This window comes from Choloepus didactylus, chromosome 3 (genome assembly GCF_015220235.1).
Source record: "Choloepus didactylus isolate mChoDid1 chromosome 3, mChoDid1.pri, whole genome shotgun sequence".
In the NCBI taxonomy this organism is placed as follows: domain Eukaryota; kingdom Metazoa; phylum Chordata; class Mammalia; order Pilosa; family Megalonychidae; genus Choloepus; species Choloepus didactylus.
In genome coordinates this window covers 126,768,133-126,792,310 of record NC_051309.1, presented here as the reverse complement: position 1 = coordinate 126,792,310, position 24,178 = coordinate 126,768,133, and the positions used below count along the sequence as shown (strand labels likewise).

The 24,178-nt window shown below is 34.8% G+C and overlaps 1 pseudogene; it reads right to left on the bottom strand.

Annotated features, from left to right (window-relative positions):
• Nucleotides 1-17,886: 17,886 nt before the first annotated feature.
• On the bottom strand, nt 17,887-18,358 carry LOC119528888 (annotated as a pseudogene).
• Nucleotides 18,359-24,178: the final 5,820 nt, after the last annotated feature.

Here is a 24,178-nt window from a genome sequence, read left to right as displayed (position 1 = left end):
TGAGAAAAATGGTAAATTCCAACACTACTACTTACTTTTTCATGGTACTTAAAAACAGATATAGCATTTTGGTCTTTCATTGATCTGAAGATTGAACATAATAGGGAATCATTTCCTTTCTGTAAGATTTCATTTGTTTTTTAAATTTTGTAAGAACACTTTCAAATTCAAGATTATGTTAATAATAAGACAATGACTTCTATTACTTACAGGTCTTTGTTTACATGAGATATGACAAAAGCTTTTACATTTAAATAAGAGATATATCACACTTGTGATAGAAACAGCAATATGAAAAGAAAATTAACATGTCAAATTTGTTTGAGGGCTTGCAGGCTTAATATATTTCTGTAGGTTTATGACTGAACATAAGTGGAAAGACAAATGTTATCAATCAACTTTGTTCAACATAGAAACTTCCTGTAATTTTTAATAGTAATTATTATCAATCTGGGATTGAATTGCTTTAAAATTGTTTAACATCCAAAATGCCAAAAAATCATGGCACCTGCAAGTTCTGAAATTCATTTCAAGATAGGGTACAAAGCTCAAAAGTGTAATTCGATAATCAACATTATGAAGAAACAATTCAAGACCAAACCAGGTATCTAGATGTACATCATACTCATAAGTATTTTTATCTTTATTGGTGGTGGTAGTGATTTGTTGGTTTGATTAATTTTTTTGCTAAGATTTTAAATTCTACATTATAGATGAATGTTCTCATAACAGCATACTCTCTTTTTTCCAATGTTACATTCCACCCCTCTTGATAAATCACTCTGAGTATATCACCCCATTCATACTCTCCTGGCTTCTGCCTGAAGGTGTTTGTCAGTTTCTGAAGATTCTTTCTTCCTTTAGCAGAATCAGCAATGACTGGTGTGAATTAACCCTAGGCATTGGTCTGGTGGCCAGGAAGAGAAAAGAAAGTATCTTCTGGGGAAATACATGTTGTCTTGAAAATCATGCCTGTACATCTTCTTTAAGCAAGTGGAAGCAAGGCCTAGACTTGACCTGCATGATGTTGGCCAGTATTGCAAGCCTGGAAGGAATCTTGCTAGGATTGAGAATTCTGGGGTTCTCCTAATGTGATAATTAACCTGTGGGTCAATTCTGTGTGCTTTTTCCCCCTTACATTGGTCTGCAGATCCAAGAGATAGAAATATTTTTACATATAGTCAAGGACACGTTCTGTGGTGTTTAACTGCCTCAGTCTTTAGCCCAAATCTTTATCTTCTCTCAAGGTAGCTATAGCTACCAAAACAGCCATCTGATTCCAGAGTCTTTATAATTACTCTTTCCACTGTATGAGTCACATGACACATTACACCTGCTAGTGAGTTCCCTTACACCATTATCTGATCCAAATTCACCACCAGTGAAATGTGTAAGAATTTCAGCACTATTGTATGCCAGGAACTATCAGTACTCCATCTACCAAAACTTATGGAGTTGTTTTCTGTATCATCAAGCTCCAACATCCCATTTCAGAGTGGGCTTTCTAAAACTATCACTGGTATCAACTGTCATACATTATTTTTTAGGAAAGACACTCTGACCTGGAGATTTACATGCATGTGTCTTATGGGAGCTATTTTCAGAAACAACTCCTGTATGAATATGAGGGAAAGATGATAACACAGAAGAAGAAAATGAAGTATGATGGAGTAGCATCACAAGTCTCAGCCTTTCTGTCAGGAAATATTGAACTCTATGACAGATCAAAGACATCATCAATTGAGGAAAGGGAACAGAGCCTTTGTGCTTCTTTGTAATTGGATGAAGATTTTCATCAAGAATAGGCATAACTTTGGACAAGGCATCTTCTTTGACTGAAAGTAGTTCCTGCAGAAGAACTTAGCTGAGAACCATGAACAGACAACAATTCAAGAAACTGAGGGAATAATGTCTACAATCAGAAGTGGGGAGGGGAAGGAAGTTTTAGAACTCTAATTTGAAGACAGAAGTCACAACACAAAGATTACTTTTCTGTTATTAGGTATTAGTTATTGTTATTATATTATAGACATCTGTTTTCAATGGCAATGTTGGTCCAAATTTTTAATTTATCCCTTTCTTTTTGCCCTTTGCTGTGTGAATTTGTGGGTCCTTCCAATAAATTGCTGCAATATTGTGGTGATTTAAAGCCAAATGTACCCCAGGGAAACACCTTCTTAAACTTAATCCATTCCTGTGTGTGTAATATTGCAAGTAGGATATTTTGATGAGTCTACTCCACTTAAAGTGTGACCCACATCATTCAGGATGACTCTTAATGTTATTACTGGAGTCCTTTATAAACAGAATGAATACAGAGAAAGAGAAAGCTACAGAAGCAAGAAAAAGCTGAAATCAACAAAACCCAGAAGAGAAGGGAGAGACCAGCAGATGCCATCATATGTCCTGCCATGTGGAAGAGGAGCCAAGGATCCCAAGAAGCCAGTTCCTGGAAAGAAAGTATTGCCTTGATTATGCCTTGATTTGGATGTTTTCCTGGCCTCTAACTATGAGCAAATAAATTCCCATTGTTTGAGCAAAACTATTCCATATTTGCTTTAAACAGCCAAGGAAACTAAAAAAAGTCATTTCCTTATTTCTTCAGTTTGAGTTTGGTCATATAACTTGTCATATAATCCTTTAGAAATACTTTATGCACAAATGATTATCTGTTACAAGTTCTGCCGATATATGACTATTTGTGTTAGGTCGTAATTAAAAATTAAGTATATTTTTAAATGTGATAATGCTTTATATCATTTTAGTGAAAGAATAAGCAACTATTACATAACTATGCCTTAGAAAACACCACTCCAAGTGGAAGGGGGGAAATCAAAATTTGGAGTGCAATAAATATGCCAAATACTAAAAGGGCCTCTATCTTATAATTGGGTATGATGGGGTGACTTTGTAGAAAATTTGAAGAAAACAAAAATATTCAAAGGTTTCAAACCATCTTTGGCTGAAATCCTGTTTTTAAATGCTTCATATAATTTAATTAACTCTGGGGACCCATGAAAGTTCAGACAATAGGGAGAGTACATTCCAGTGAGTTCATTCTTTTCTGCATTTAAGATAGCAGTTTCCAAAGAGAAAAATGTTAATTCCAGAAAGCACAAATACTATCAGTTGAAGTGCAATAGGAAAATAATGGAATTTTATTGATTTTTTTTAAATCCAATTTTTAAAAGTCTTTTTTTAAAGTACATAATATGTTATTATAGTAGTGTAGGTTTAACTATTTAAAAATATACACATGTAAATATATTGGGATGCGTGATAAAAAGTTTTACTTGTAGAGGTGCATATTTAAAATTGTTTGAAGATAACTAATCTAAAAATAAACAAAATTGAAGAGATAGTCTGTGGAAAAGCTTATTGTTCAGACCTAAAAGAGAGAAAAGTCAGAGAGTTGAACAATGGAGCCAAACTGTCCTTTGTGTTAGTCATTCAGATCTGTAGAAGGTCATTCCTTGAATAAAGGAAAACTGAAATCAATGATACCCATGAGTTACATGTATCTTAGTTTGCAAACCATAAGTAATTCATAAAATGAATTAATGATTCACTATTAATATAATAAAAGTTGATTTGCAATCCCTAAGTAATATAAAGGGAGGGGAATAAGAATACTAATAGGTGGTTGATTGTGATGTGAAAACAAACACTTCAGAGGAACACCTAACTCCTGAGTCTAGTAAAATGGAGAACTAAGAGGAAATTTTATAAAATCTCAGTTTGCTACATATAAAATGGATATAGGACTTGCTCCAATAAAATTTGCCTACTATTATGTAGTTAAATTAAGAAAGTTAGCAAACCTGTGAAAAATATAAATATTCTGTCAGACATAAGATGTGATAATTATTATCAGGAAAATAAGGCCCAAACAAACAGCCTGTCTTTTTTAGCACTAGAATTGGTGGGTCCCTTAGGAGACAGTAAGTCCTTTACAGAGATCTAGCAATGGGGACATGGAAGGCCATAACCTAAATTCCTTCCACTGCTAGGGATTTTACTTGGATTTTTTGATCAATGATGATGTTTCTGTTGAAAATTGATGGTAATGCTGATGATGATGCTGGTGATGACAGTCACATTATAGAATCAGTTTGGAATCTGTAGCATGCAATTCTTCAATCCCACATTGAATGTTATCCATTAATATCTCAATTTTATTAATCAGGGTTACTAGTATCAGAGAGATTAAATAATTTACTGAGAGTCTCCAAGGTGACAAGTAGCAGATTCATTTTGCTCTTTCTCCACAACCTGTACCTCTTATATATAGGGCATTGTGTTGTCTCTTTGTACAGTATATATGTATTGGGTTTATACACTGGTCAGGCACAAAATCGGCACTACTGACTATAAAGAACATGATTCCTTAGTGAATATCCTAGAAGTATATGGAGGATTTATGACTGTAATAGAGAACAAGTCATTTAAAAAAAATTGAAACCAAAAACAGAATTTAGATAGCATACAACAGATTTACAATGTGTGTTAATGAGGCTGAACTTTTACTTTCAATGAATTGAATCAAGTTTTACAAAATGTTTTGAAACTGAAATTTCAAAGGAAATTTCATTATTATTATGGTTTACTTCTCACATGTAGATATGTTTGGATAAAGACACATTTCTATCTTCAGAATAATATACTAAAACAAGGTGTAGGGTAATAAAATTATGCTAAGACAATAATAAGGTGAATATAAGAAAATTATGTTTGTGCATGTATTTAAATGTTTTCCTACTTCTCATGTAATTCAACAAGTAAATTTGGAAATTTTTTTTCAAATTATGAAACTGTTTTAAGAGATTATCAGAAAAACTGATCTATTATGCAAGCACTATTACTATCTTAATGTTTTATAAACTTTCAATATATTAGTTGTTATCCCTAGAATTCTACTGGAGGCGAAAACCTTTTTTTTCATGTCTGAAAGTTTCAGTCCTCTGGAGATGAAGCAGCTTTGCTGACTTTGAAAGCTTGTTCAACAAACATTTGTGTATAGACATTAGTGCTCAGTGTGAGGAATTCTGGATCAGTGAAGCATTTCATTCAGAAATACACTTGAAGATATTATGTGCTGTAACAGCTCCTTGATTTTTTTTAAGAAATGCTTTCATTTTAACTTATTTGTCTTGTTCTTTTTTTTTTTTTTTCCCTATTCCATTAAACTTATCGGTAAGAAATACTTTGGGGAACATTGCTTCATATTAAACAAAATAATTTCACATATTGCATAAGTGTCTTTCAGTTGCCTTTCAAACTGGCTACGTGGAAGTCAACTTCAATAAGCAGTGACTTCTGTCTTAAATTTCACTTGAAATGTTTTCCTCAGAACTTTCAATTACTGTTTAATTTTGCCAAAATATACCTATAATTGTTTATAGATTATTTGTATACCTCTATCTCCAACTATCAATCTACTGATCAAACATTTATCTATCAATATAGCTGGGAAGGTATATGTACAAAGAGTCCATGCATTTTTTAAATATAAGGCACTGTTAGAATAATTTCTGAAACAGAGAAAACTAAGGGCCTTACATAAATATTATTGAGGAGACTAGCCTTGATGACTGTTATTCTTTCTTATTACACTAATCTCATTATTCAGTAATGTGAATATAGGGCCAAACCCATCTTTGCATGTGTGGGACATTCTAAAAGAGTACTACAAATTCTTTAGTATTTCTCCCATTAAAAGACATGGCTGATGTTCCTTCTCTTTAAATTTCAGCAAGCTTATGACTGCTCTACCTAATAGCAACAGAAATGAAACTATGTGTTTCTGAGACTTGGTCATTAAAGGCCACACATTTTTTTGCCTCATTGTCTGGTAAGATTTCTCTTTGATCCCTCTGTTGACATGAAAGAAGTTTGACCACCTAATGCCTCCATGTCATGAAGAAGCCAAAGCTACATGGAGAGGCCAGAAGGAGTCATTCAAGTAGAGAATTGCCATCTGAATCCAGATTTTGAGTCTTCCTAGCTGTTTTGTGGTTGCCTTGTAGAGGCAGGATTAACCCCCACTTTCCCCTAATGATACTACACATGTGCCAAGAGTATAAGAAAAGATTTATTTCTCACATAATGAGGTTTTCTGGAGAGAGCAGGGCAAGCTGCCAAGCTGGTCTACTTGGATTGAGTGAAGGGAGGGGCTACTCTTTTTTATTGTGTTTAGGGAATTGTTCCAGGGTGAGTGCTTCCACATAATGGCCAGGGCCTATCTGTGCTTCCAGCCAGACTCAAGGGATTTGGTTTCTTACCAACTTGTCTGGGGTATGTAGTAAAAAGGGGAAGGACAAAAGGTGGGGCTTGAAAGCTGTCAGTGTTCAAACATCAAAGATGGAGCCAGATTTTTTATTACTCCAGTAGAGGTGCCAAATGTGTGAGGCAAGAAGTCTCCATTTAATTCTACCGCAGCCATTTGAGTCATCCACAGCAATTCAAGTCATCCCAGCTGAGGACCCTGAAAAGAAGGAAGACACACTAGCCATCTCTTCCTTCCCCTTTCTGAATTACATGAGCCTAATAAAATGGTTATTTTATGCAATTAGTTTTGCAGTGATTGATTGTGAAGCACTAGATAAATGGAACACCATGGGATCAAATGTCCCGAGTCCAGGAAGCTGTCTTTTCCCAGGTGCTGATAAATAAGAAACTCCTAAGCCTTTTTCTTTGATGACTGACCCCAGGTTTCACATTCCCCCATGCCAGGGTGCTCTTATGCTAGCATCTTAAAAAGGGAGCTGCTAGATGAATTCTCCCTGCTGTAGGACAATTCCGCACTACCTAGTTTGGCAGTGTGTAGAGGGAATGGTGGAAGGAGGTGCATGCTGACCCTACTCCTGGTGAGTTCCAGTGATGTTCTTGGTGTCTCCTTCAGTACAACCTGACAATAAGTTTTTAAATTTAGCTTCTTTGACCCTTAAATTCAAAATACACTTTCCAGTATTTCACAATGATTTCATAATTAACCATATAGAACTGATGTTGAACATTGGACCTATGATTGTGTTAGTGAAAGAATGAGTGTAAATTTTTTGTCTTAATTTTAAAGAAAAGTAAACAATGAGCCACTGGGTTTTGCAACTATTTTCTTTTTGGTTGCCATGCAAATTGGTATGACTACTCAAATGTTTACAGTAAAAATATTATTCTCATGAGATAGCACAGAGTAAAAAATCTTACATGTGTAATATTTTACTATGTTAAAATAATCTATGCTTTGAGAATAATACTTTATGTATTTATATTTAGGAAAGATTATATATACAAGGTATTTTTTAAAGGGTATGTTTACTTATCATACCTTAACTCCATCATCTTGATTCTTGAATAGATATATAATAATCCCCTTGGTCTGAATTTTTTATTTATTTTACTATGTATTAATAAAAATGATACAGTAAAAGGTCACCTTAATCAGGTGGTATGAGTAAATATTATGTTAACGATAAGAAATGGAACAATTGTGAATGTATAGGAAAGAGGATAAAGATGAAAAATCAATAAACTCAATTTTTGGATGATTGATATTTCTGATATTTAAGAAATATTTTCATAGTGTTAAGGCAAGAGATTTATTGTTGGCAATAAATATAGTTCTACAATTCTAGATATTTTGAAGAATACGACCAATTTTATCAAAGCAAAGCACTTATAACATCTATGGTATAGATCTCAATAAATATTACTGGATAGAAAAGGAAACAAAGACTTAACTTTAGAAGACATTTTAATATTAGTCTACTCCATGCCTATTTTATAAAAGATGAGCTTTTATATTATAGTGTGACTCTCTGAGAACTACATCTGTAAATATATTCAGTAAGGACAGTCAGAATATGCAAACTGTGTTCAATTCACCCATATTTGATAAATTTTAAGTACATTATGTCTCACTGAAAAGTCTCACAGTACTCAGTAATGCTTTCAATAAATTAATTAAATCATAGAATATAAAAGTATTGTCCATTAGTGGTTAATAGCATAATAACTATTCTCTCATGAAGTAAATTCTTTGTTTTTCTGTTAATACTTTCTATGGTGTTTCTTTAGCAGCAGGTCTAAAATAGGGGGAAGAGAAATGAAACAAAATAAAATTTCAATGGCTGAGAGATTTCAATGGAGTCAATAGGTTGTTCTGGAGGTTGTTCTTATGCATTATATAGATAATCCTTTTAGTTTTTAGTGTGTTAGAATAGCTAGAAGGAAATACCTGAAGCTTTTGGACTGCAATCCAGTAACCCTGATTCTTGAAAATGTTTGTATAACCATATAGCTTTTATTAGTGTCACCATTTCATTGAGAAAATTTGTGGCTCACACTCCTTTTATCCAGCTTATGGAAAGATGAGTAGAAAATGGGGGCAAAAAGTAAGAGTAGTAGGGGAGTGTGGGGGTGGGTGGGATGTTTTGGGTGTTAGAATAAATTCTAAGGGTGTGCTTTCTCAATACAAGCTGTGAGTCTAAATCATTGCCACACTAAAAGTTACATCAAAGTTAGAGTTTATGCATATGAACTATTTTTTTTTTTTTAAAGAGAGTACTCAAAAAATTTAAAATTAATTATTAACTCTCACTGCTTGGCTCTCGTACCGTTTACTTCTCTACATTTCAAATAACTAAGTTAATATATTTTACTTGTTCCTCACAGCTTGTTTAGAAAATTAAAACACACAGACTTGAAATTTGGAGTATTAAAGGGATAGTACTAAATACTTTTGTGTTTAAGCATTATATAGTTTTCATAATTTCTTGATGTCAAAGGATATTCTTTTTAAATCTGGCATTATATAGGAGAGATATTTTTTACTATTTTAAATATTCAATTTTGGTAAAGAATATGAACTTGGAAATTTTACCAGTTATTTCTTTAGGTGCTTGAAACTTGTGTTTGAAACTTGGCTATTTGAAACAGATATTCATAGTCAAGTCTGTGTTCAGTTATTGTTTTTGCTTTTATAATTTTGAGGACTCATGACTTAGTGGCAATATCTTCTTATTCTATACTGTATATCTAAAAGAAATGTCTAATTTTACTAATTCCATATTTGCACAATTTAAGTGAAACTAATGATATCAATTGCTCACATTATTGAAATTTTTTAATGCAAAGATTTTCACTATGTGAATAATTTTCATATATTGATTTTAATTTGCCAAATTATGGTAGACATTGGGTTGTAGAAATTATTCTATTCTATAGAAATAGAATTTACTCTTCTATTTAATGGATTATCTATTTAAATTAATATGGTTTTAAAGGTTAGATATAAAATAAGTTTTAAGTGTGGAATGAAAATTTATTTGTAAGTTTCAACAAATTATTTTAGTTTTTTAAAATCTTTATATCATTTTAGTTAAGAAGATTATGTGAAACTTATAGAATGTCAAAAGCACAACCGAGTTGGAAGCATATTTAAATCTTAACTATTTAGATTATGCATAATTTTATCTCTCCATGTATTCATATCTTCTCTGTGTTCATTTGATTCCTTACAAAGAAAGGAAAGATTGATTGTATTTATATTAATTTCATTATCTTACTATGTTATACAATATCTCACATTCATTTAGTCTTCATTAATTTCATTTTTATCATAGAATTTAGAGCATATTGGAAATGTTGGTCAAATAATCTATTATTCTTAGGAAAATAAAGAGATGTTAATTAGTTTATCTAAAGTTAGGCATCCACTTTCTAACAGAATCAAGGTAAGAATTCAAACACCTCTGTTTGGGGCCAGAGCTTTCTGCCAATAAGTCACAGATATTCTTCTTTAACCTTAACTCATTTCATATTTAATTTAACATGCTTAGTTCTTAAATTTTGAATAATGAATATCATAATTTTCTATTGTGTTTCTAAACCTAAGCTTCATTATAATATATATCAAAAATATAAGGGAGATATTATTTGCTAAGAATCTATGAGGAATACATAGATAATACTTATGGATACACAAAATTAGCGACTTTTCTCCCAGACAATTCTGTGCTATTTTTTGCCTCCAAATGTATTTCCATTTCCCTGTTCTTTATTATTTTCTCTCCCTGTATTAGATATTTGTCCCTGGTCCCACTTGAGTTGTCAGTAAAAGGGTTAGTAAATCTTGGAGATTAAATAGGAAAAAGAGAATATTAAACAAAGCAGTACAACTCCTCAGTTTTTCTACTCCTATCAACTCTTCACATAACCCTCCCTTCTATAGCATGGCCTATCACCTTTTTATCTGTTACTTACTGAATAGGGGACAAGTTTAGGTAAAATAAGTTATTTAATTCAGATGAGGTCAAATTATCTATAACAAGTCAGTTGTTATGTGTTAATAAATCAGTTATGTAGATAGAATTAGGAAACAAAACAAAAAGTAGATCAGAAAAAGTTAAAAATCTAAATTTCTAGAATCATTCATTGATATAATGATAAAGTAAGAATTAAAAAAAATGATACATGTTGTGGAAATGGAGTATCTATTTTCAATGGAAAAGGCATGGGTATATGTTATATAAAAGAGATTGCATTAAGCTTTGAGATTACTATCCTTAACTCATGAGTTATGGAATGGTCCAGTTTAGAGAATTTTTTTCTAAATTGGAAGCAATGGTAATAGAAAATCAAATTTTATAATTATTATTTTGTGAAGAGACTTGTGATTCTCATATGCCAAATTGCTTTTTAAGTTTGTTTTCATGTTTATATAGCTTGTTCTTTTTAAAAAGCCAAGTCACTTATTAGTAGAATTTAAGTAAAATCAGCTGAAGTGCATACTTGTACTGTAACAATTCAGAAACAAAGCCAATGGCTCTAGCATATATACAAAAACTTTACATAAGAGTAAACATGAAACACATTTTAGCAAAAACAAGACTAGCCAAATATTTGAAATACCTGACAAAGATCTATTAATTCAGGCAAAGTATGCTTCAAAATGATATGTTAAGCAGAAAATTGATTAGAAAATCAAAGAAGGATCTCATTCTACTGATCCAAACTCCAAGCATAGATAGAGTGAGACCAGACACCAGAGAATCTGGGAGCAGCCAGCCCAGCAGAGAGGAGATAGGGATAGCAAAAACAGCAAGAAAACCCCCAAAATAAAAGCAGAGACTTTTTTGGAGTTCTGAGGAACATAGAACAGGGAAGGAGGGAAGGGCAGAGTTCAGGCAAAGTCGGGCTCATATGCAAATCCAGAAGGTGAGTTTCTTTGTCTGAAAAACTGATTTCTCTGCTTCCTGGAGCATTCCTTAATGGCCTAATCTCCTTGTCTCTTAGCATTTCAATAGCCCATTAGATCTGCAAGGAGGGCCCTTCCCCGCCTTTTTTAAAATCTTTTTCTCTTTTTCTAAAACAATTACTCTAAGAAGCCCAATACAGAAAGCCTCAAAGGCTTGCAATTTGGGCAAGTCAAGACAAGAGCAGAACTAAGACAGCTCTGAGACACAAGGCAATAAGTCCAGTGGCTGAGAAAATTCACTAAACACCACAACTTCCCAAGAAAAGGGGGGCATCCCCTCACAGCCATCTTCCCAGTGGGCAGGGAACTCTCCTGCCAGGTGCTGGCTCCACAGCCCAGAGCTGCTCCAGACAACCCAGTGTGGTGGAAAGTTTTTCCAACACACACATATACCACAAAATTGGGTGTGGACATTAGCCTTACCCACACCTCAGCTCCTTGCCCCAGTTCTGGGAAGATGGAGCTCTGTGAATTAACATGTCTCACTCAGCCATCCTTTCAGCAGACTGGGAACATCCCTACACAGCCCTGCAGGCCAGAACAGCCCTGGGGGAACGGCACTCACCTGTGACATAGCACAGTCATCACTCAACAGAGGACCTGGGGGTGCGCAGCCTGGAAGACGGAACCACTCACAAGTCCCAAGGGCCATACACCAATACCAAGGACTTGTGGGTCAGCGGCAGAGATAAACTGTGGCAGGACTGAACTGAATGATTAGACTATTGCAGCAGCTTTAAATCTCCAGGAACACTAGGAAGATTTGATTATTAGAGCCTCCTGCCCTCCCTGACTGCCCAGACACACACTCCATATACAGGGTGAGCAACACCAACTACACACACAAGCTTGGTACACCAATTGGACCACACAAAACTCACACCCCCACTTACCACAAAGACAAAAAGGGGGAGAACTGGCTTGAGGGGAATAGGTGGCTCACAGATGCCAACTGCTGGTTAGTTAAAGTGTACTCCACAAAGCTATAGATCTGACAAATTAGATATAAGGGTTTTAATCAGTCTACAAATCCTAAAAGAACACTATCATGTTAAGCAAATGCCAAGAGGCCAAAAACAACAGAAAATTTTAAAGCATATGAAAGAACCAGATGATATGGATAACCCAAGCCCTAGCAGCCAAATCAAAAAATCAGAGGAGACACAGTACTTGGAGCAATTAATCAAAGAACTAAAGATGAACAACGAGACCATGGCACAGGATATAAAGGACATGAAGAAGAACCTAGAAGAGCACAAAGAAGAAATTGCAAGAGTAAACAACAAAAAAGATGATCTTATGGAAATCAAAGAAACTGTTGACCAAATTAAAAAGATTCTGGATACTCATAGCACAAGACTAGAGGAAGTTGAACAATGAATCAGTGACCTGGTAGATGACAGAATGGAAAATGAAAGAACAAAAGAAAGAATGGGAAAAAAATATGATATGATAGATAAAATAAAATGTCCAAATATAAGACTCATTGATGTCCCAGAAGGGGAAGAGAAGGGTAAGGTCTAGGAAGAGTATTCAAAGAAATTGTTGGGGAAAACTTCCCAAATCTAAACACCATAAATACACAAACCATAAATGCCCAGCAAACTCCAAATAGAATAAATCCAAATAAACCCACTCCAAGACATATTCTGCTCACACTGTCAAATACAGAAGAGAAGGAACAAGTTCTGAAAGCAACAAGAGAAAAGCAATTCACCACATACAAAGGAAAGAGCATAAGACCAAGTAGTGACTACTCACAGCCACCACGGAGGTGAGAAGGCAGTGGCGTGACATAATTAAAATTCTAAGCAAGAAAAATTTCCAACCAAGAATTCTTTATCCAGGAAAGTTCTCCTACAAATTTGAGGGAGAGCTGCAATTTTTCACAAAAAAATGCTGAGAGAATTTGCTAACAAGAGACCTGCCCTACTTGAGATACTAAGGGGAGCCCTACTGACAGAGAAACAAAGAAAAAAGAGAGGTATATGGAAAAACATTCACTACTAAAGAGATTCAGTATGTGTATATTAAAGGACATTAATAGAGAGAGCGAAAAATATATATGACAAACATAAACCAAAGGATAAGATGGCTGATTCAAGAAATGCCTTCACAGTAATAATAGTGACTGTAAGTAAATTAAATTCCCCAATTAAAAGGTATAGATGCACAGAATGGGTCAAAAAAATGAACCATCAATATGTTGCATCTTAGACACAGGGACACAGGGACACAAAGAAATTGAAAGTGAAAGGATGGAAAAAAATATTTCATGCAAGCTACAGCCAAAAGAAAGCAGGAGTAGCAACATTAATCTCAGATAAAATAGACTTTAAATGCAAGGATGTTATGAGAGACAAAGAAGGCCACTACATATTAATTAAAGGGGCAATTCAACAAGAAGAAATAACAATCATAAATGTTTATGCACCCAATCAAGGTGCCACAAAATACATGAGAGAAACACTGGCAAAACTAAAGGAAGCAACAGATGGTTCCACAATAATTGTGGGAGACTTCAACACATCACTCTCTCCTATAGATAGATCAGCCAGACAGAAGACCAAGGAAATTGAAAACCTAAACATTCTGATAAATGAATTGGATTTAACAGACATATATAGAACATTACATCCCAAATCACCAGGATACACATTCTTCTCTAGTGCTCATGGAACTTTCTCCAGAATAGATTGTATGCTGGGGCATAAAACAAGCCTCAATAAATTTAAAAAAAAAATGAAATTATTCAAAGCACATTCTCTGACCACAATGGAATACAATTAGAAGTCAATAACCATCAAGGACTTAGAAAATTCACAAATATCTGGAGGTTAAACAACACGCTCCTAAACAATCAGTGGATTAAAGAAGAAATAGCAAGAAAAATTGCTAAATATATAGAGATGAATGAAAATGAGAACACAACATAAAAAAAACCTATGGGATGCAGCAAAAACAGTACTGAGGGGGAAATTTATAGCACTAAACACATATATTAAAAAGAAAGAAAGAGCCGAAATCAAAGAACTAATGGATCAACTGAAGAAGCTAGAAAATGAACAGCAAACCAGTCCTAAACCAAGTAGAAGAAAAGAAAGAACAAGGATTAAAGCAGAAATAAATGACATAGAGAACAAAAAAAAAAAAAAAGAGAGAGAGAGGATAAATAATACCAAAAGTTTGTTCTTTGAGAAGATCAACAAGATTGACAAGCCCCTAGCCAGACTGGCAAAATCAAAAAGAGAGAAGACCCATATAAACAAAATAATGAATGAGAAAGGTGACATTTCTGTGGATCTTGAAGAAATTAAAAAATTATAAGAGGATACTATGAACAACTGTATGCCAACAAACTGGATAATACAGAGGAAATGGACAAGTTTCTGGAAACATGTGAGTAACCTAGACTGACCAGAGAAGAAACAGAAGACCCCAACCAACCAATCACAAGCATAGAGATCCAATCAGTCATCAAAAAGCTTCCCACAAATAAATGCCCAGTGCCAGATGGCTTCACAGGGGAATTCTACCAAATTTTCCAAATAGAACTGACACCAATCTTACTTAAACTCTTTCAAAACATCAAAGAAAATGGAACACTGCCTAACTCATTTTATGAAGCTAACATCAATCTAATACCAAAACCAGGCAAAGATGCTACAAAAAAGGAAAACTACAGGCCTATCTCCCTAATGAATATAGATGCAAAAATCCTCAACAAAATACTTGCAAATCAAATCCAAAGACACATTAAAAAAAATCATACACCATGACCAAGTGGGGTTCATTCCAGGCATGCAAGGATGGTTCAACATAAGAAAATCAATCATTGTATTACAACACGTTAACAAATCAAAAGAGAAAAATCAAATGAGCACCTCAATAGATGTTGAAAAAGCATTCAACAAAATCCAACATCTCTTTTTGATAAAAACACTTCAAAAGGTAGGAATTGAAGGAAACTTCAATATGGTAAAGAGCATATATGAAAAGCCCACAGCCAGCATAGTACTCATAATAGAAGGAGACTGAACGCCTTCCTTCTAAGATCAGGAATGAGACAAGGATGCCCACTGTCACCACTGTCATTCAACATTGTGCTGGAAGTTCTAGCCAGGGCAATCTGGCAAGACAAAGAAATAAAAGGCATCCAAATTGGAAAGGAAGAAGTAAAACTGTCATTGTTTGCAGGTGATATGATCTTATATCTGGAAAACCCTGAGAAATCAATGATACAGCTACTAGAGCTAATAAACAAATTTAGCAAAGTACCAGGATACAAGATTAATGCTCATAAGTCAGTAGTTTCTATGTGCTAGAAATTAGCAAATTGAAGAGACACTCAAGAAAAAGATACCATTTTCAATAGCAACTAAAAAAAACAAGTACCTAGGAATTAACTTAACCAAAGATGTAAAAGACCTGCACAAAGGAAACTGCATAACCCTACTAAAAGAAATAGAAAGGAACCTTAAAAGATGGAGAAATATTCCATGTTCAAAGATAGGAAGACTAAATGTCATTAAGTTGTCAATTCTACCCAAACTCATCTACAGATTAAAAGCAATCCCAATCAAAATTCCAACAACCTACTTTGCAGACTTGGAAAAGCTAGTAATCAAAATTATTTGGAAAGGAAAGATGCCTCAAATTGCTAGACACTCTAAAAAAGAAAAACCAAATGGGAGGACTTACACTCCCTGACTTTGAAACTTATTATAAAGCCACAGTTGTCAAAACAGCATGGTAGTGGCACAAAGACAGACCTATTAATCAATGGAATTGAATTGAGAATTCAGAGGTAGACCCCCAGATCTATGGCCAACTGATCTTTGATGAGGCCTCCAAAGCCACTGAACTGGAACATAACAGTCTTTTCAACAAATGGGGCTGGGAGAGTTGGATATCCATATCCAAAAGAATGAAAGTGGTCCCCTACCCCACACCCTAAACAAAAATTAACTCAAAATGGAACAAAGACCTCAATATAAAAGACAGCACCATAAAACTCCTAGAAGATAATGTAGAGAAACATCTTCAAGACCTTGTATTAGGTGGCCACTTCCTAGTTTTTACAAGCAAAGCACAAGAAACAAAAGAAAAAATAGATAAATGGGAATTCCTCAAGCTTAGAAGGTTCTGTACCTCAAAGGAATTTGTCAAAAAGATAAAGAGGCAGCTAACTCAATGGGAAAAAAATTTTTGGAAACCATGTATCTGACAAAAGACTGATATCTTGCATATATAAAGAAATTCTACAAATCAACAACAAGAGTACAGACAGCCCATTTATAAAATGGGCAAAAGATATGAAAAGACAGTTCTCTGAACTGGAAATACAAATGGCCAATAAACACATGAAAAAATGTTCAGCTTCCCTAGCTATTAGAGAGATGCAAATTAAGACCACAATGAGATACCATCTCACACCAATTAGAATGGCTGCCATTAAACAAACAGGAAACTACAAATGCTGGAGAGGATGTGGGGAAATTGGAACTCGTTCATTGTTGGTGGGACTGTATAATGGTTCAGCCACTCTGGAAGTCAGTCTGGCAGTTCCTTAGAAAACTACATATAGAGTTACCCTTCAATCCAGTGATTGCACTTCCAAACTGGAACCCCTGATAGCAGAGACATTAATTGATTAATTAATTAATTAATTAATTAAAAATAAAACCTCCAGGAAAAGCTTGTTTACCCAAACCAAAGACCTTGGAAAATGGTGAAAGAAAAGAAGAAAATCCTTTGGACAATACCCATCCTTCTCTAGCCTAACACCAATGGAAAAACACCCCATCCCCAAATCCCTCACCCACATCTTCAACAGGTCTGAGAAGGAAGCTGATTCTTCACCACCACCCCATGTACTGAAAAAGGAGTTGGCATGTTCTGAATCTCTCCCAGGATAGCGGCATCCAGTGGCAAGCTGAGCCTTCTTTCCCATCTAGCAGCCAGAAAACTTAACAAGCAAGTTCAGGCAGGAGTAGTCACCACTAAGTTTAACCCTCTCTTCATCATCTTTTGGACTACAGTCTTGCATCATCAAAGCCCAGTGGGGGCTTGAATGTACACACACATCTCACACCAACCAGACTGAAAAAGACAATGTAAATCAGGGCTAGTTAGCAATCTTGTTTCCTTTAACCCCTTACTTAATCCTGTATCACTGGGAGCCAGTGAGCACCCAGCATCATTGACACAAAATGAGGTAGGATGAGACATTTTACTTGATACTCCACTTCCCCCTTTCCTGATGTGTATAAAGAGTCCAGTTGCAAAGTAATCCTCCATCCCACCAGCCTCTACAGAGGAGGGAAGAGTGGGCAGGAGGCAGTTACCAATCCACTATCCCTCTCCCTGATGTCTCACCTTCCAATTTCCTTGTCCCTTGGTGGCAGTGGGGATCCATTGCACTGCTTACAGTACACCACCATGAGGTATGAATCTGTGCCCATCTTTTGCTAGGAAGGTGTCAGTAGGACTGGGGAGGGGGGGAGGGCAGGTAGCTGAACTTCTACCTACCTGTCTGCCCTGAGACAGAGTGAGTCAGTGCCCCTTTTTTTGCCATAGTGATTTTTTTTCCCTGAGTTAGTCAGATCTTTATTAAAATATCTGGCATCTTAGCGTTTTCCACCAACTTGGGGAACAGAAACTTCACAGACTTCACAATGTTTTGTTTAGGTGCTGCCTTTGTGGGAGCCTTTGTGGCAGCCATCACTGTCTTTTTAGAAGCTTGTTAGCCTTTTTTGCTTCTTTGGCAGCCCTGATAGCTTGTTCTCATTGAGCATTTCTAACTTTGGATTTCTGATTCCTCTTGGCCATAATATCAGCATGAGATGCACCACTGAAAGCCCTCTGGAATTTAACTACACGGCAAGTTCTTTTCTTTTGAATTTCTTCCAACTGCTCCTTTTTATGCTTTCTTCTGTAGAGGACAGTCCAGTTTAATCACCCAGGGTTCCTCCTGGAAAGGAATGCCGACTCACATTTTGCATTAAGAAATTGGAAAACCTTCCTGTCGGTCCTGGCATAGCACCTCCCATGTCTAGGATAGATCTTATACCCACTGAAACTGCAAAGCTTGACCTTCATGGCTGTGGATGCCAGGAGACAGGGAAGATGACGAAGGGTGCCACAGTGATTTTCTCAGGACTCAGGATGATGCTAAATGTACACACTCACACTGACCTCAAGCTAACACTCAATAGGGGGATTTTCAGCTATATATTTAGAGGCTCATGATATAATATCCAAAATGTCCAGGATACAATTGGAAATCACTCATCACATTAAGAACTAGGAAAACCAAATCATATATGACAAAAGACAATCAACAGATGTGAATTCCACAATAAATAAGATGTTGGGATTATCTGACAAGAATTTTAAGGCAGTCACCATAAAAATGCTTCAAAAAGCAAATTAAAATTCCTTTGAAATAAATGAAAAATAGAAAATTTCATCCATGAAATAGAAGTTCTTAAAGAGAAATGTAAATTATAGAACTGAAAAATATAATAACCAAAATGAACATGTTAGTTGTGCTCAATAGTAGAGTTGAGTTGAAAGAGATTAGAATAAACCAATTTGAGGCCAGATTGCTGAATTTATACAATCTGACAACAGAGAGAACCAAAAAAGACTTTACATTTGAACAGACCTTTATGACCTCTGTGAAGATAACATTTGCATCATCAAAGTCAAAGAAAGAAGGGGAAGAGAGAGAGGAACTAAAATGTATTAAAGAAATAATTTCTGAGAATTTTGCAAATTTAACAAAAGACATTAATCTGCAGATTCAAGAAGTTGAACAAGCCCCAAATAAACTAATCCATGAAAATCTATACCAATACATATAATTAATGGCTGTAAATTAGAGACAGCACAGATTTCTCATGTGAAATCATTGAGACCAGAAAGAAATGGCACAGCATTTTCATGTATGAAAGAAAAGAATGTTCAACTGTTTTACTATATTTGAAAAAATATTCTTCCATCATGTGGGGTGTTCCTGTTTGCTAATGCTGTTGTTATGCAAAATATCAGAAATGGATTGACTTTAATCAAGGGGGTTTGTTAGGTTACAAAGCTACAGTCTGAAGGCCATGGAAATGTCCAAATGAAGGCATCAACACAGTATACCTTCTCTGAAGGAAGGCCAGTGGCATCCAGAAAACCCTCTGTTAGCTTGGAAGGCTCATGACTGGCCATCGGTTGATCCCAGGTTGTGTTCCAGCTCCACTCTCAGCCCCTGTGCATTCTTCAAGGTGCCTATCTTGGCTGCTGCTGCTCTGGGTCTGGGCCTGTGTGGCTCTTTTTAAAGTACCCCAGTGATCCAATAAAGATCAACCCTGAATGTGTGGGGCAATACCTCCATGGAAATAATCCAATGCAGGGTCTTGCCCACAGTTGATTGAGTCACATCTCCATGGAAACACTCAATCAAAGGATTCCAACCTAATCAACACTAATACATCTGCTCCCACAAGACTGCATCAAAGAACAAGGCATTTTGGGGACGTAATACATCCAAACCAGCACATGGAGTAATATAGATATTCTCAGATAAAGGAAAAGTAAGAAAATTTGATGCTCCCAAAGTTAACCCATAAAGAATGACTGAAAAAGTTCCCTAAACAGAAATCAAATAATAATGGAAGAAGGCTTGAAAATCAGAAAGGAAAAAAATTCAACATAGATATAAAGAGGTGTAAATAAAACAGACTATCTCTCTCCTCATTATTTTTTTAAGTCATATTGGATTGTTGAAGTAGAAGATATAACATTATCTAATGTAATGCTCAGTATATGTACAAAAAACATCTAAAATAATAATAATTAAAAGAATTGACAGGGTAAATTGTCCAAAATGGAAGTAAGGTTTTTACATTTCACTGGAAGTGGTAAAACCACAATACCAATAGACAGTCAAATTTACTTATGCTTATTCTATGTATATCCTAATACCCAAAACAAGACTACCAAAAAAAAAAAAAATACAGAAAGCAATATATTAAACATTCTACAAATAAATCAATATGGAATCCTAAAAAATTATTAATGTAACCTCCAGGAGATTTTTTTTTTTTAAAGAACAAACAAACAAAAAGACAGACTTAAACCCTAAAATATCAATAGTCACTTTAAAAGTAGTTTAAATACATCAATAAAAGATACAAATAGGCAGAGTAGATTAAAAAAATACAAAAGCATAAAAACATGATCCAAGAATACACTGTCTATAAAATAATCATTTCATAAACAAGGATATAGGTCGTTTGTCAGTTTGAAGCTGTTATGTATCCCAGAAACAATCATGTTCTTTTAATCCATTCCTGTAGATATAGACTTATTATAGTGGGATCTTTTGAGTAGGTTATTTCAATTGAGATGTGAACCACCTCATTGAAGGTGGGTTTTATTCCTCTTACTGGAGTCCTTTATAATAGATAAAGGACCCACAGAAAAAGCACCAGAGAAGCTGAGGTTTGAAGAAACACCCAGAAGAACTGAGAGAGGAAGGCACTGAAGCCATAAGCTGGAAGCATCGAAACCTGGGAGAGAAGGTCCAGCAGATGTCATCATGCACCTTGCTATCTGACAGAGGATCCCAAGGTCACCACCAGTAATCTTCAGAGTCCAGGTATCCTCCTGGTGATGCCTTAATTTAGACATTTTCATGTTCTCTGAACTGTAAACTTGTAAGCTAATCAATTACTAATGTAAAAGCCAACCCATTTATGGTATAATGCATTGGGTCAGCTTTAGCAAACCAAAACAGGTAGGTTGAAAGAATAAAGAGGGAAAAGGTATGGCATGCAAACATTAATTTTAAGAAGTAAATGTAAAGGCTATATTAATATCAGATAAAGTAGACTTTAGAGCAAACAAAATCACTACAGAAAAAAGGCGCATTATATAGTAATAAAATGATCGGTTCAACAGGAATAAATAAAAATACTATTCATGTACATACCAAACAACAGACCCTCAAAATGCATGAAGCAAAAACTGACAGACCTCACAGGAGAAATAGACAAATCTGCAATTACAGTTGTATAATTCAGTACCCACTCTCATCAATGGATTAACATATTAGAAAATCAGCAAAATATAAAACACTAACAAATCAATGAACCAAAAGGATCTAATAATATATACGGAACACCCCACCTAACATTTATATGTTTCAGGCAACCATAGATCATTCATCAAATGCTTGACATTCCTGGGACATAAAAGAATCTCAACAAATTTAAAAGATTTGAAATTAAGCCAAGCATGTTTCTGATCACAGTGGAATCAAGCAAGAAATAATAACAAAGAGCAGAAAAACATCAAAAGCTTGAAATTAAGCAATAGCCTTCTAAATAATCCATGGATTAAAGAAGTTTCAAAGGAAATTAAAAACAATGACAACAATACATTGATCTGAATAAAAATGAAAATACAACATTAAACATGTAGCACACAGCAAAAGCAATGCTAAGAGAATTTATAGCAGTAAATGCTTATTTTAGAAAAAAGGAAAGGTCTTAACTCAATATTCTGCATTTCTACTTCAATAGACTAATAAAAGACAAGCAAAATAAACATAAAGCAATCAGAAGAAAGGAAATAATTAAGAAGAAATCAATAAGAATTGTTCCCAAATTAATCAATGAATTAAATTCAAGTCCAATCAGAATCCTGAAGTGTTTTTGAAACCTGACAATATTGATCTGAAATTTTTATGGTAATCAAATGGGCTGAGGACAGTCTTACAGAGGGACAAATTTGGGCAATATACACCATGAGATATTAAGATATTTTTAATAAATTTGCATAAATTAATGCAGATAGATATTGGTGCAAAGGTAGAAAAAAGCACAAATGGAACAGAGCAGGGCATCAACAAACAGTCCCACACATAAAATGCAATAAATTGATTTACGGCATATGCATATTTTCATGCAGTGGGGAAATGGGCGAGGATATCTATTATAAACAATTACATTTGATATTGTATTGGAGATACTAACCAGGACAATAAGGCAATAAAAGGAAGAGGCATTAAATGGATTTGAAAGAATGAAATAACATTTTCATTGTTTATAGATGACATACATGTTACCAATATTAAAATGAAGCTGGGGGATTACTACAAATCCTGCAGCCATTACAAGGATAATAAATCACCTGTATATTCATCTACATGTTCTATGTACACATTAATGTCAGCTGTGAATAAGGAAAATACCTATCACTGTGGCTGGCATCTCCTATAAAATGTTGAATGGAAATTTCATAGTAGATACCCTTGTCAAAATCTCTTTCAGAGGAAAACAATTTATATTTCATCATGAAGTATGAGGTTTACAGAAAGTTTAATTTTATAATTCTTTTAGTAGAATAAGAAATATCCCTTCAACTTATAGTTCCTTAAAATGTTATCATTAGCAGAATTTAATTTTAAGAAGTGTTCTTTAGTGCATATTGAGACTGTCATATAGTTACACATTAACATTTTATTAATATGTTGAATTGCATTGGCAATTTTTTTAATTATTCAGTGAAATTTACAGTTTTGGTGCATACTTAGTTCTGTATACAATCTAATCTTATCTAATCTAACCCAGTCATGATCTTTCCAATATCCCAAACAGTCAAATTTTCACCATTGACAAGGAAGAAGTTGCAGTATACACTTACCTCATTCTTTTCCCACCTATACATAAAATAGTTGTTAAGGAATACTGCTTCAAACTCTCTCCCACAGGATAATACTCCATCACAACTGGTTGACAGCTTCATCCCTGAGTTGAGCCATAGTATTTCTGCTCACACAAATGCATCAAACTTGACTGTGCATTAACCAGATCTATTGAGACATAGGTGTAAGCTGAGTGAGAGATGTTATTCAATAGTTGTTGGTGAAAAAGTGGTCTGCGCCACCTGTTTATGTAAATTACAGCTTCTAGATTTGTTTGCACATGAACCAAAAATTATCATTTTCATTATGTTATTGCACTCTTCGGTCCTTTGACTTGTGGGTCTGATATTTCTCCATTCAATCTGGACGAGTCCCCTCATGATCAGGTTCCATGATAAGTTGCTCCATCTCTCTTCTAGAAATCCAATTATATGCCAAGAAATTATTTTTGAACACTGGGTACTTCTCTGCTACACACAGAATGATTTTGTACCTTATTCCCTGGGAGACTGAATTTTGGTTCTTCTGCAGGAGTTTGCTAAAATCTATGTGAGTTTGAGGTCCATTTTATTTATTGGTTTATCTACTCATTATGAGACTGCCTTATTGCATACCAAGCAATTTTTCATTGATTGCCAGATATTGACATTTATTTTTTTTTTGTTTGATGCTGGATAATTTTGTATTCCTAAGAAAAATAGCTTTTGTATGGGATATAATTTAGTTACTTGGAGAAAGCTTGATCTATTTGGGTCTTGTGTCTAAGAATTATTATGTAGGACTGAAGCATGCTTAGTCTAGGGCTAATTATTTCCATTTACTGATTTAAACCCTTCTTGGTACTCTACTTAATGCCCCATGAATCTAAATTTTTCCCAGTCTGAGTAGTAGGGAAAATAATTCTAGACACCAATACCTCTAATCTTTATGAGCTTTTCTGACTTCAGCAACCACTAACAGTGTCTGCACAGTCAGATATTGATATTTACCAACCTGATACACAAAGGGAAATTTCTGCTGGTCTTCAGGGTGTTCTCTCATCGTAGGTCTCCATCTTTCATGATGATGTCCTATGGACTCTTGTTGCCTTGGTCTCTCTGGCTCTGTCTCCTTAACTCAAAGATTCTTCCAGGTTTTGTCTGGGTCCCCTCAAGTCAAATGCTCACAGCATCAGTATATGGAAATACTTTCCAGGAATTTGGGGCAATTTTAGGGCTTTA